Source organism: Geospiza fortis, unplaced genomic scaffold (assembly GCF_000277835.1).
Source record: "Geospiza fortis unplaced genomic scaffold, GeoFor_1.0 scaffold1, whole genome shotgun sequence".
In the NCBI taxonomy this organism is placed as follows: domain Eukaryota; kingdom Metazoa; phylum Chordata; class Aves; order Passeriformes; family Thraupidae; genus Geospiza; species Geospiza fortis.
In genome coordinates, this window is record NW_005054320.1 from 5,275,416 (window position 1) to 5,289,641 (window position 14,226).

At 47.0% G+C, this 14,226-nt stretch overlaps 1 protein-coding gene across 1 annotated transcript in view; it reads left to right on the plus strand.

Moving 5' to 3' along the window:
* Positions 1 to 14,226, plus strand: part of VANGL1 (VANGL planar cell polarity protein 1) — a 39,164-nt gene that overhangs the window by 10,992 nt on the left and 13,946 nt on the right. The gene's annotated exons all lie outside the window — the stretch shown is intronic.

Sequence of the window (14,226 nt, forward strand, 5' to 3'; positions counted from 1 at the left end):
GTAAGTCTTGACATCTGATCTTGTTGCTCAAATATACCTCCCCATATCAAGGGTGCTAATGAAGAGCATGAGGTCAGCATTTCAACTGTACAGTGTCCTCTTGTCTAGAGTTGTGTCAATTCTTATGCTGTTTTAAAATCTTTTTACTCCTCAAAAGGAAAGCTTCCATGGAATATAGACACCTTGGTTTCTGTTTCTAGCATGGTTGTAACCATGGGATTAGGCAGTTGGATCTCTTCCCTGAGCAAGAGCTGCTGGAATCTTGCTGGTTTCTGGCGAAGGACTGAGCCTCCACATACACTTGTGGGATATTTCTGTTTCCAGCAGGGCAGTCAGAAGGGGCTGCAGGACAAGCATTGGTGCACCACAGTGCAGTGCTCTACCTGCTCAGCTAAATCCGGCTGAAGACACTCCAGTCTTTTCCTTCTCCCCTGTGTGCAGTTTGCTCTGTGTTCCTCAGGGACCTGAGGAATTACACTGACCCTCCTTTCTCCTTGGGGTTTCTTCAACTTCACCATCTTCTGTAGTGATGCATGCTGATGAAACAGATTCAGCTGATGAGTTTTTACCTTGTTCTGTAGCAAAACATATTATTAACTGTCCTGCTGCTTTGATTGCAGGAACTTGCTGTAACAGCATGTTACACAGACTTTGCAGACCAGCTCTGTTGCCAGAGCCTCCAGCCTGTGTGAAATTAGCCTTGTTCTTGAATTCGTTTTCCCTGTCCTGAAATCTGTACAAGGTGTCCTGGTGCCCACTTGTGTGATTTTTCTCCTGCCCATCACCAAACGGGACAGCACAAGCATTGAGGAGTCTCCCCTCCCAAGAAGCTCTGGGATAGCCGGCTGAGTGGGTGTTAATTGCATGTGCAAGTGTGAAGATCCTGGGGAAACTGAGGGGTCTGCGCCAGAGCAGCTTCTTTAGCACCGAGAGGTGTCAGACTTGTGATCCCCCCAACCCAGTGTCTCTCCAGCAGCACTTCACAAAACTGCTTTTACGACCACCGTTTTGCAACTCATAATCTCTGCGACTTCTTGCAGCTCATCTGGGCTGCTTTTCCATGCTCCCAGTCCTGAAAGTGCTGGACTTTTTTCCCAGTGGGCAGTTAAGCATTAGCACATTTCAAACACCCCATGCCATGAAGTAGTCATGGAGTAGGGAAGAAAGCTCTGACTTGTGGATGAACTGTTAATGACCTATGTAGGAAGAGATTTTCAGCCACATTCTTAACCATTTTTAGTCACAGGCCATACTTTCCCCCTCTGCCTGTGTCTGCTGCCTCACCTCTGGAGGATGGTGCTGCAGATATGATTGCTCTAGCCAGGAGGGTGCCCTTGGAATTGCAGAAGGAAATTTTCCGGTAGCCTCTGGGAAAAAAAAAAAAGTTCTGTTCCCTGCTGAGTAGGGAGCAGTCTCCTTTGATGTTCCAGATGAGTTATGGGAATGGTGCCTTGTTCTGTTTTACAAGGGTCTGTTTGGTGGTGCAAGGTGTGTGCTGCCAGCGAAGTTCAGCTGGGACTTACGACACGGGTCAGAGGAACACCTCATTAAGAGGCTGCTTGTTTGTGACAGAAGTCAACAGCAAGCTCCAGGTACTTCTCATTAGAGGTGAGGGGAAGTCTAGGATGGACTGTAAGTATTGACAACTGCACAACTTGTCTGGGAGTTTCTGATGTGGTAAACTCTGCCTCTGAAGCCGTGGAGGGTGTGCTTTTCTGAAAGGAGCATGTTTTCCTAGCCTCTTACCTCTCTGCATACAGTTTCCAGACTTTACGTATGGCTTTTCATATGGAACTGCTTCTCATTTTGATAAAAGGGAGAGAGCTGGGGGAACTGAAGTGCCCACATCTTTCTACCCTTTTCTCCTCCCTTCCTTGATCTTGATCCCTGATCACCCCCAGCACCCTCTGTGCTCACACCATCTAGTGTGAGCTGACTGCCCTAGACACCAGGCCAGGTACCAGGCTTATTTGCGCTCCTGCAGATGCACCAGCAGCAAGGGCAAGTGGTGCAGGCTGATTGTTATACCCTGGAGCACTCTTGCATTTTTGGAATACTTAATACTTTAAAAGTTTACAAGCCTACTTGCAGGTGAAGTGCCCGCTGTCAATTATTAACCCATATGGCCAGTACAGTGTTACTTGCTCCCTGGTGAGGAGCTGCTCGTCTTTCTCAAAGAGATGATGTGGAGGAAATGCCATTGGGTTCATCTGCAGGGATTTCCTTTCTTGTTGGCTTGTCTTTCAAAACCAACACTGCCCAGAAGTCCAAGAACGGTATGCACTCCAGCCTACCCTGTACTTAGGGGGTTTGTTGTGGAATTTCTGTCCCACCGCTGTCCGTGCCCTCTGAAGTGCCTGTGTGTACCACCCACAGAGACAGATGGCCTCCCTAAGCTGCTGAACAAATTTTGTGGCCATGAAGGTACTTTTATCTTTGAATGCTGCAAAAAAAAAAAAAAAATCCACCCCCTCAGCCTTTGACGGTCTGTTTCTTGTGGTGAATGATGAAATACAAATATTCTGCAAAGAAGTGAGCTGTGTGCCGTTTGGGGGAAAAGAGGAGGTTCACGTTTTGCTAAGAGGACAAGGAATTTATAGTTCTTATATAGCACAAGTCCAATAAATATGGAAGCTAATTCCTGACACTATCCTGAAGAAGTAAGGAAAAGCTAACTGGGAGCTCTGTGGTAGTAATAGAATTTAATTTTTTTTTTAGTATAGTAGTGGCTATAAAATTTGAGAGCAATATTTTCACTTGTAACTTGATTGCCCCTCCAGTACATGCGTAAATGAACTTCAGTGCTTAAATTTCTTTTGTTCAGTGTAGGTCAGGTGGGGACATCAGCTGACAATGTGGGGAGAGCCATTCCCTGTCTGACAGGAAAACAGATTCCTGGCACAGCAGTAAGGACCTTGGCTGTGGTTTGGAGCTTCAGGCTGCTGACTGGCTTGCATTCCTCTAGTCCTGGTAGAAGGTTATCTGCATCCTTGCTGGGGCTGGATTTTTTTCTCTCAGCTTGGAGCTGCAGGTCATGTCCCTGTGGCCCCAGTGTTGTTTGTAGGATTGCTGAGTGCTGGTTATAAAATCAGGTGGGCCTTGCTTATCTGCCCCATTGCTGGGGTGGATCTTTGTGATGGATGCTGTGTGGTGGAGGGATGCTGTGCAGGGCAGACTGGGCTGTGGTTTGAGAGCTGATACCTCTCTGTGTGCAAAGGTCTGCTAGTGGCTAACATGGATGCTGCCTCTTCAGGCCTGTCTTTGTGGCTTGCAGGAGAGCAACATGCCCAGGTGTTTTAGAGGAGCCCTAGAACAAGTTAAAGCTGCTCTATTGACTCAAAAGACAACCTCATTCAAAGTCCTGCCATGTTAATCCCATCCCCACCTGGGAATCAAAGAAGAGATGTCCTCTTTCCTGAGAGAGCATCTGACCAGGCAGCTGTAGGATCAAGAGCTGAATGCTGATGTTTCATGGCTGCAGCATCTAAATGTAAAGTCCTATTACAGCACTGGAGTTTCACTGCCAGTAGAAGCTTTGAACACTTTGTTATTTCCTTTGAGTTAAAGCTGTACTTCTTAGTTTGACTTAAAAGAAACCCTAAATCAGCAACTAACCCCTTCTCCCACCCTCAAAAAGCTACTAACAAAAAGCCCCACCCTTAGTTACTTCATCACCATTCATGTAGCTTGCAGAATTCCTTGGCTAAAGACTGGCCTTATTTGAAGCATGAACAGGCTTTAAATTATCTTGTTTAAATGCAGACTCTTACAAACTTCTTGCCATACCTGCCAGTTCCTGCATATACTTTTTTCATTTGAAGCTCAAACTAATCAGAGACATGGCATGTGTGTGCTGGGAAGAGGAAATGCATCACTGTTGTGGATGTACCAGGAACTGGAAATGGTAACCCAGGTCCCATATGTTCCCAACTTCTGCAGGGTTCCTGGGTGCTTGAGCAGGACACAGGCTTGAGCTGGAAGCTGATGGATGGGTGCCCTGTAGTTCAGGGCTTGGGGGTGTCTGGTATTTCATCCCTTGTGTCTGCACTAAGTGCCTGTCTTAGCCCACCCTTGCATGCAGGGTGATCTCGTGACCTTGCTCCTGTGTTCAGAAGGTAAAGAACACCTTGGTATTGTTCTGTCCCCCTGACTTGTGTGAAACTCCCTAAATTCTAAATACAATCTCAAGTGTGTAGAAACTTTTGAAAGAGGTTACACCTCCCTCAGAAATACTCAGTACATCCCTCAATTGCATAAATGTTTGATCATAGTTCTGCATCACTTCTTAAGCTAATGCTGCTGCACAAAAAAATCCTGTCAACAGCTTGATCCTTCCTCACCCCTCCCAAAGAAATATTGTCTAGTTGCACAGCAATGCACTGGTGGAATTGGAGAACTGGTAATTGATATCTCTATTGTCCATATAGCTTTGCAGTTTGTGTGTGTATTTTTCTGATTGGATTATTTTGCTCAGCCTAATTTCTGCAGTCTTCTTAACTACCCTTGTGGTGTTTAATGGTTGCAAAGGCTTGTGGTGGCAGAGGAAGCGTTTAGTGGAGCTGAAGGAAAGATGCAGGATAGAATTCTCTCATGGCTGCAGACTGACATTCAAAATGTCATTGACCAGGACCTCCAGGTCCCTTTCTGTGGCACTGCTGTCCAGCACCTCATTCCCCAGTCTGTCTGTACATCCAGAATTGCCCAATCCCACTGGCAGAATCTGTCACTTTCCCTTGTGGAACTTCACATGGCTGGTAATTGCCCAGCCCTGTAATTTGCCCAGGTCTCTCTGCAGGGCCTGCCTGCCTTCAAGGGCATCAGCTGTTCCTCCCAGTTTTGTATCATCTGCAGAATTGATTAGTATCCCTTTCATAAATGTCCAGGGCATTTATGAAGATGCTGAAGAGCATGGGACCGAGGATGGAGCCCTGTGGAACCCCACTAGTGACAGGTCTCCAGTCTGGTGTCACCCCATTGACCGTAACCCTTTGTGCCTGACCCAGTTGCTCACCCATCCCATGATGTGTTTATCCAGCTGAATGCTGGACATCTTGTCCAGTGAGATCCTGTGAGAGACAATCTCAAAAGCTTTACTGAAATCCAAGAAGATGACACCAACTGGCTTCCCTTGATCAACTAGCTGGGCTACCTTGTCATGAAAGGAAATGAAGTTTGATAAGCAGGACTCTCCTCTCATGAAGCTGTGCTGGCTGTGAGTGGTGACTGTGTTGTCATCACACTTTCAGGTTTTTTTTCAATACCTCCTGGAATAATCTTCTCCATCCCTTTACCAGGCACTGAAGTGACACTAGCAGACGTGTAATATTTGGGATCTTCCTTCTTGACTTTCTTGAAAATCAGGACAGTGACTGCTCAAAAATCCTCAAGAGAGGCTTTGCAATGGCATCAGCCCCCTCTTTGAGGAGTATTGCATGAATCCCATCAGGCCCCATAGATTCCTGCAGTCTGTGGGAGCCCTCCTTGGTGGGGCACAGCTCTGTCTGCAAGTTTGCTCCTCTGCGGAGCCTTGGGGAAAGGAGAGCCTCCAAGTCCTTGCTTCTCCTCCCCAGTCCATCTGACCTACAGGAGACCAGCCTTGGGCCAGGCATGAGGGATTAGTCTGGAGCACCTCAGGTCATGTCCTTGAAGATTCAGAGCTGGACATGGTGCACAAATGGATGGCACTTACTTCTGTGGATTTGGTTTATAGTCACATCTCCAGCTGTGAGACTGGACTTTGTAAATTATTATCTCGGGTCATGCAGGTCTCTTTCCACAGGACTCGTTGGCCTCAATAATCTGCTCAGCTGTGCAAATGTTAACTGTAAGACTGGCTTTAGCAGTGTCCTGACTCTCTCAAATTGGTCATGAGTCTGTGTTGAATTGGATGTGGACAAGTGGATCCCTTTGGACTCCTGGCACCTGGATGCAACACCCACAGTGCCTGGGGAAGCCAATTTGTCCCTTCTTTGTCAACACCTATGTATTTCTGGGGTGCCTGTGTCTACCATGCTGTGCAGGTTTGTGGGGAAAGCTTAGCAGCAGTTTCTTCCCATCACCTTTTCACTTATGTTGTCCCCTTTGTGTTCTTCTCTCACTGCTTTCCTTCCCAAGCTGCCCATTTGCTCAATAGATGAAGAAAGCCTTTCACAGTTTTGGCTTTGCTTTAGTGTGAGCAGACAATAGCTGGTGGTTTGCTTGTGGTTTTTTTTCTCATGAATAAGCAAGATAGTACTCTCATTAGCTCCCTGGAGGATACCCCCACCACCTGGCAAAACCATATCATGGAGACAAATGTTTGGTGTGCTAGCAGCACCCTTGGAAAACCCCTTTCCAAGCTCTAACTCCTGGATCCAGTAGCTGCTGCTCTCCAGGTCCAGTTAAACTACTAGTGGCTCCTGAGGGTGCTGGGTGGGGCTTGAGGTGTGGATGTCTGGCCGGGTGTTGTTTTGGTTCACTGCAGGTGTCTGGGACATAGCAGATACATGGCAGGGCACAGGCAGCTCCTTTGCCTCTCATGTTTCTTGTCTGTGTTGCAGCAGACCCTGGAGCAATGAGATGCTGGTGGCAAGTGTTCTCTTTCTGTTTGGTGAGAAGGTGGTGCCTTCACCTGTTTGAAGGTGTTGCATGGCATCAAAGGGAAGTGGGTGTCTAGTTTGAGAGCTGTTGGGGCATCTGCATGTAGTTATTGGTGTCTGAGGAGCTGGCTGAAATGCAGCCCAAGCTGTGAGTGCCTGAAAGCTGCTGTTGTGCCCTGGCTAATCCATGAGCTATTTGGGTTTGGTGGTTCTGCTAGGTATCTGCATGGTGAGTAAGTGCTTGACAACACCTCCCCACACATGCTGCTCCCCTTGGAGAGGTGGTCTTGGCATAAGAGGATGTGAGCAGTTTGCTTTGGAGCCTGCTCTCCGGGCATCTGGGTCCCTCAGCTTTCTGAGGGAGAAGTTTGTTGCACTACGTCTTCAGGCTTTCACAAGCTGCTCTTTCAGATGCAGCTCCTGAAGCTGCTCTTGTTGTACACTCACCCATCCCCATGGATGAGCTGAGGCAACTGGGGCCATGTGGTTTTCCCACATGTTAAACTCCCTTTGCCATTCTGTGCGGAACTGGAAGGCAACCTTTCCACTTACCAAGGCTGACCTGCTGCAATAAAGCCTCCTAGAATTGTATACAGGGAACCTGGCAGGAGGCTTAGTCTTAGCAAGGGATTAAATCTTGGTTTTTTCCAAAGAGAGTCTTCTGCCTTGCATAGGAAGCTCTTCTGGTGCTCCAGAACCTCTGTTGTTTCTAAAACTCAGGTTAGACTTTTACAGCTTGTTTCATTTTCTGTCTGTTGAATATGGTGTTGGAGGTAACAAGTGTCTTTATGATCTTTGTGTCCCTTGGAGCTGCATACCGTGAAACGAGATGTTCACGGTGTTACTGAGAAAGAGAAGCGTGGTGCTGTCACAGCATCTGACCTCAACACAGTGATTGTTCTTTCCTGGCAAATCATATTATTGGACCTTTTGGACCACTCCTTGAGTGAGAGGACTGTGCTCTCCTCCTCTTCCTCCTACTCACTATATATTACCAGTCATGTTCAGGGATTTTTCCTTGGCTTTTATACTTGCTGCCGCCTTCAGCTGTTGGAAGTGGAAGGAAGGGCAGTGCAGCTGTTGGGAAAGCATTCATCAAGTTTTGAGGTTCTACCAATAAAGGTGACTGGGGAAAACATTCAGGCTGTGCGCTGGTACCCTGAAGACCAGTTAACTTCCTGAGGTAAAAGGCTTGGAAGTTTCTCAGAAGGAGAACTGCAGTGGGAGCATGCCATTGGGTTTACTGGGGTTTTATAGCTGCTGGCTAAAACTTCGTGCTCTGTACTTCTGTAGCAGCATCTTTTTAGTGCTGGCCTGGGAGTGCCTTTATAGGATTCCTCAGGAAGGCTTAAGTAAGTAGCTTGTTTGGTTTGTATGAGGTAAAGGAGTTATTTCCCCCCAGCCCCCAAGTTTGATCATACCCTCCTGTAAAATCCTGGTTTTTAAAAATACTCACAGCGTCCCTTCAAAACAAAAACATTCAAATGTGACTGTGAAGCTAGTAGTAGACTTGCAGGGATCTTTTTCACCTGTACTGGAAGGTTTTGACTAGGCTGCTTTTGAGGTTTGAGGAAAACAAACCTAAAACCCAACCTGAAAATTAATTCTACTCCTCTCTCTCTCATTCATAAAATTTCTATGTTGAAATTCCTTCTACATCAGCAGTGAACTATAGTATTGCTCAGCTGGTGTGTTGATTCTGATTTTTGTCTTGCAAAAGATGAAACTTAAAATGTCTGTTGGAGAGCAATGTGTCTTGGACTGCACAGGGCAGAAAAGGGGAGATCTGTTGTTAGAAACTCAGCTGGTGCTTTCCTTAAATTTACAGCAGCCATGTGTTGTTCAGATGTCCAGCGTTGGATATAGATGGGGACACACTTTAAATTCCTGTCCTTTTCCTTCCGTGTAGTTAAAAAAGGCTGTGAGGGGAGGGAAAAGATGGAGCTGGGTCTCTGCAAGACTGGGGCAAACCTTGTGTGTGTTTGGGTTCCATATAAATGACACCATTAACAGATGGATGTTCGCATCCTTGGGGGCAGCAGGCTGACAACCTGCTACTCTGATGAGGTTTTCTTCTCTTCCCTGATAAAGGTTTGACCTTGCAAATTCTTTTCTCTGCCTCAACAAATGCCAGAAGTTGGGTATCTAAAACAAACCTGCTGTGTCCTGGTTGCCCAGTGCCTGTTCCAGGGAGGGCGAGGATTGTGCTTGTCTGCCTTAGCCAAGTGGAGATCTCAGTTGTGGTTGTCTGACAAGAAAATGTGGTTTTCCTTTTCCTAGGAGCTGCAGTCCTGTTCTCTTGACTGTACCAAACTGAAATGCTCTCGTAGTTATGACGATCAAAAGGCATTTTTCTGCTCTGCTTGTTTGGCCACAGCTGCTGGAGCAGTTCCTTGTCTTGGCATCTCTGCTGAGATCTGACTCGGGCTCTGTTTACTGGAGGGGACAAAACCGTAGCCAAGGCATTTGTGCTTCTGCCAGCACTGCAAAGTGCTTCTGCGTGACCATGGTTTTCTTGGGACCCCTGCTCCAAGGTGTTGCTTGGGAAGGACAGAGAGTACCAAATCCCTTGCATCTTGCCAGCTCATGGTCCCTGGTGTGGCAGTGCTGCCCAGGGTCACCTGTCTGGGCAGCCTGTGCTGGCCTCATCTGTAGCTAGGACAGGCAGAGCAGCGAGGCAAGTCTGCATTGAGGATGGTGGCAGTCCCTTCTGTAATAATCTTCTGCAGGGATGTTGGTGTGGGAAGCATTTTGACTTCAGTTGTCTATTTCCAGTTTTATTTCTCACTCTGTTGACTTTGCTCTGGGAGAACAGTCCAAGAGGGTGAAGGGTCAGGAACTTGAGCCCTAGCTCTGTGCTCTGGCAAAAGTGTATGAGAAAGGAAAAAAAGGGAGTTTTCTGGGAGGGAGATGTGGTTGTACTGCAAGGGAAGGCGGAGCAGTGCTCTGAGCCTGTTGGTGTGAGCTGACAGCACTGCTAGAGAGTACAAGGTGCTGTGGATGGGCAGTGCCCCGGGAGAGCTCAGTATCTCTTGCAGTAGGCAAGCTCGATGCAGTTGTAGGCTGGAGGCATCTGGTAAGGCAAAGCTGGCTCTCCTTGGAAGGCTGAGTTGTGGAATCTTTTCTCAGCTTTTCTTTGCAGTGCCAAACTTCCCAATTGGCTGTGGCGAGTGTTTAATGTGCCCAGAGACCTTGGCTTGTTTTGATACTGTGCCCATTTTGAGGAATGTTAAAAAAATGTTGTTTGGAGGAGAGGAGTCTGGCTGGGAGCCATTTGATTAAATAACTCCAGGCTTCCTCAGCCCTCAATCAGCACAGCAGTCATCAAACCTCTGACTATCCCTGTGTGTTTTAGGTGTGTGTGGCTCACTCTAAACCCTGATGCTGCAAGATCTGCATCCATAGCAAGAATGTTCTGGTAGAACAGCTCAGCTCTTTCTGGATGTGTATACAGATCTGTTGCAAAAGTGTGGGGCACTCCTCTGCCCTCAGTGATTCTCAGTGTCTCCTGTTGTTTGGTATAGTACCATGAAAGGCTGCATTTCTAGCTTAGCAGGAGAGCACAAAACTGCTAAAACCATGTGAGTGACAGGTGCATAGAGGTGTGGCTTCAATTTTAAATCTTTTTTTCTCTCCTTATTTTTTATTTTCACCAACTCCTTCCCACCACTTCATAAAACTCAAACCCCTTTTCCTAGAAACCACCAGTGTCCAAAGCCAGTATTTTGATGATATAAACAGGCTTCTTTCCTTGTGCTTTGCTTCAGTATAGTATTGGACTGTTTTCCTAGAAATCTACTAAGAAGAGCCAATTTCAGTGTTGGTGTAGTTGTGTCACAGAAGGCAAACACTAAGTGGCCTCTGATGTGCAGTGTATGGCAAAACTACAAATATTCAAATCTTTTGTAGCAGCAAGTACTCAGGCAAAACTGCTTTGAGAGAAAAAAGTAGTTGCTACCTTTGTGTCGCACAGTCCCCTCCTCCACTTCCTCGGATGCCCTGTAAAAGTTAGTTCATTACTGTTAGTAAAGGGCTCTGCATTTCTCTGCTGCCAAACGCCGCTGGGGTACCGTGTGCTTTTCTGCTGGGCCTGCTTGTTTGCTTTCCCTCCTGGCAGCATGCTGTGACATGGCCTTCTCCAGGGCAGTGAAACTAATCATGAGATACAAGCCACCCTCCAACTGCACAAAACGCAGAGCACCAAAGCCCAGAGCCTCACTGACGCTGCCTGCCAGGAAAACTCCGTTTCCAGTCGGCTGCTGGGTCGTGCAAGAGGTTTTCCTCTTGTGCCATAAGTTTTGAATCGTAACGGTTCCATGGAAATGCTTTTTGTGTCCTGAATTTTGTACTCTGCCCATGGCGGGGGTGGGGTTAGAACTAGATGATCTTGAAGGTCCCTTCCAACCCAAGCCTTTCTGTGATGATTTCTGTGTTTCTGTGATATGCTTTTCCTGCGTTCTGGTAGTTTGCTACAATGCCTGAAATATGCTGGGCTGCCAGACCCTCTCGATGGGACGTGCGAACAATCCTCAGTCTGACCTCTTTCATACGGGTGATTAAATATCGAAACTTTCTGTTTGTCCTCTTCCTGCCCCTCCCCATTCTTTCCAAGTGCTGAACAAAAGGGAAGCCCCGGCGCGGCTGGCTGAAACGCGGGGTGAATGAATGCAGTGACCGACATGGTGCTGAACTCCTCCCGAGGCAGCGGGCAAGGAAGCCGCCTCTCCAGACAAGGCCTCCAGGAAGGCTGCCAGCTCCCATTCCCGCTGGAGCTGCCGTGTGGGTGGAGAGGCGGCTTCCTGCGGCCGCTCCACCTTGCTCGCAGGGCAGCGGAGGGTCTGCCCTGCTTGGGGAGCCCCAAGAGCCTGGATTGCTCTTGGGAGGCAGCAGATTTCCTTGCAAGGGCTTGCTTTGCTGCCGTGCCCATGGTTGCCCTCCTGCTGGCGTGGTGCTGCTCCAGAGCCCTGCTGTGCCGGGGTGGGCACAGGTGTCAGGACCCAGGACATCCCTCTGGCTGTCCTGGACTGCCAAGACCCCTGCCGGGGGCTCAGAGACCCTGGCACAGAGCCCAAAACGCCTGTGGTTTTGATTATGACCCGTGGAGCAAATTACCAACCTTAGATGAAGATCTGCAAGCCACAGTTTAAGTGGAATGACAGTGAATTTATCACAGGGTGAAAAATAGATTTTTGGTGTTTTTAGAATGGGGATTCGGGGGGTAAGATGGAGGAATCTGGGCATGTCCAGCCTTTCTCCTTCCTCTTCTTCTTCTTGGCCTCCATCTTCTGCTGTGATGTTGGCACTTTTAGATTGGTTTAGAGCAGAAGCTCACTGTCTAACATAGCGATTGGAAAGTAATTGTAAATATTGTACATGTAGTTTTTAGTATAAAAAGATAACACTGCCCTGGGAGCAGGCAGAGTGCCTCTGACTGTCTTGCTGAACGGACCTCGGCTGGACAGGAGAAAGAATTTTATAGATAAGATAAAATAAACAACCTTGAGACCGAGAAATGAAGAGCTCCAACTCCTTCTTCGACCACTGGGCTGGGAAAAGAGACTTTCTAACGTATCTCGGGGTCACTCTGACCAGCTAGAGTCCCGAGACACAGGTTCTTGTGGCTTTGCAGCACCGTGTGGGGCAGGGCTGGCTGTCCTGCGCCGGCCAGGGTGAGGCTTCCCCTTGATGTGGGGGAAGAGGTTGAGCAACACAGCCCAGGAGGCTCTGATTCAGCCTTTTCCTTGCTCTTGCAAATCATTGTGGCCCTTTTAATTTACTTGTCTGCAGCTTCTAATTTTTTTTTCCCTGTAACAGAGAATTGGAAGAGTTGTAGTTGTAGCTGTCTTCCTAACCTGCCACACTTAGGATGGACTACACAGGAGACAGAAATGGGCTGGTAGAAATTCAGGAAACTGATGTTTATTACATTTCTCTTCCAGAAAACAGACTTCTCCGTGTGGCTGGGGTGTCTCATGTGTGGGATTGAGCATCTGCTGGATTTGCATCAGCAACAAATACCTGGGCTTTAATTTTCAGAACAATAATCATTGTTTGCTGCAATGTAAAAGTTTGTTATGTTTGGATTTTGAGTGCACGTGCCAATGAATTGGTGGGGAAGGTTATTTAATGAGGGGATAGAAGGGATGTTGGGTGGGGAACGCTGGCATCCTGATGATAATGCTGTCAGTGGGGTCTAGGGAGAATGTGTATGTATAAAAATAAATTATTCTCTGCTGTGATGCATTGTGTTTTGTCCTAATAGAGCAAGTTGGTCAGTGGAGCTCCCAAACATTTCACACTGCTGGGATGGAAGTTCCAGTGCTGTTTGATATGAGTACAGTGTATTAACAGAGAACAACTCTGTTCATTTTTATCTTCCTGTTTTGAGTTGGTCCTAATTTTCCAAACATTGTATTTTGTGATGAAACTCTATGGAGTTTTATCTTCCTGGGAAGCAGAGATGGAAAAACTTGATCATGTTTGAATGCAGTCAGAAGGGGGAATATGTGTTTCTGCCACATTATTACTTTTATGAAATTTTGTTTATAGGCTGCAGCAAATTCACAGTAGAAATCAGAACTTTGCAGGGAGAAATAAATGGGCTTTCATCTGTTCTGTGTCAGCATCTATGTGTGTCTGGCAGTGGGTCAGTCTGTACTTCTCTATCAAAGGAAGATTGTTTCCTTGGTTAACTAGTGGCTCTTTATCACAAATCAGTAGCTGAGTGCATTAGTGGAGTTGCTTTTACCAAATGTAAGCCGAGGAAATACGAAGGAGTGGCACCTGAAAGGTAAAGCTTCCTTACGACATTCTAGCTGGATCCCTCCAAACAATCCTAAGGATGGAATTTGCTTCAAAAGCTAAATTTATCATCTTAAAGGTACGCAGCAAGTGAATGGTGATGTGCCATAATACTGACTGATGAAGGTACTCAGTGAACAGGTCTGGGTTTGTTCTTCTTTCTCAGAATCTCTTGAATGGGCTGGCATCTGTGCTTCATTCACTGATCAGTGGGAGTGTGGCAGCTGTAGAGTGAGGATGGTGGGATGAGTGTGTGTGTTTAAATTACTTGGGTGTGATGCAGAAGTTTAATATTAGCACAAAGCGCAGGAAAATGTAAATTGCTCCTCCGGGAACACACGCAGAATCTGTGGCAGCGCCGAGCACTGAATTTAGGGCTTAATTTGATAATGTCTTATTTTCCCACATTACTGTCTTTGTAATGATTTCTTCCTGTGTTTTAACATGTGTGAGAATACCTTTTTTGCTTTCTTTCGGAGATGTCTTGTTGGTGAGTGTGAGCTTTCCAATTAACTGGCAACAAATGTGTTGGCAGTTACACTTCAGTTTTGAAGCGCAAAAATTACTTTTAGTGTGGTCCTTGGCAAACTCCCTTTGGCTGAATGGGTGATCTTGGTGACTTGCTGAGAGTGCCGGTGCCACGCTGAGGCACAGAGCCGGAGCAGCATGGAGAGAGCTGTGTCCTGTTCCCGCATCTTTAAACACCAGAGCCCGGGCTTGTTTTGAAGTGATGCTCTGCTTGTTGGTAACGGTGCCTACAGACATCTCTCTCCGATTCAAAATGATCACAAAGGAAGATAACCTCTGGGTTGCAAAGCAAGATACCTCTGGGTTGAGCCATTCCTGC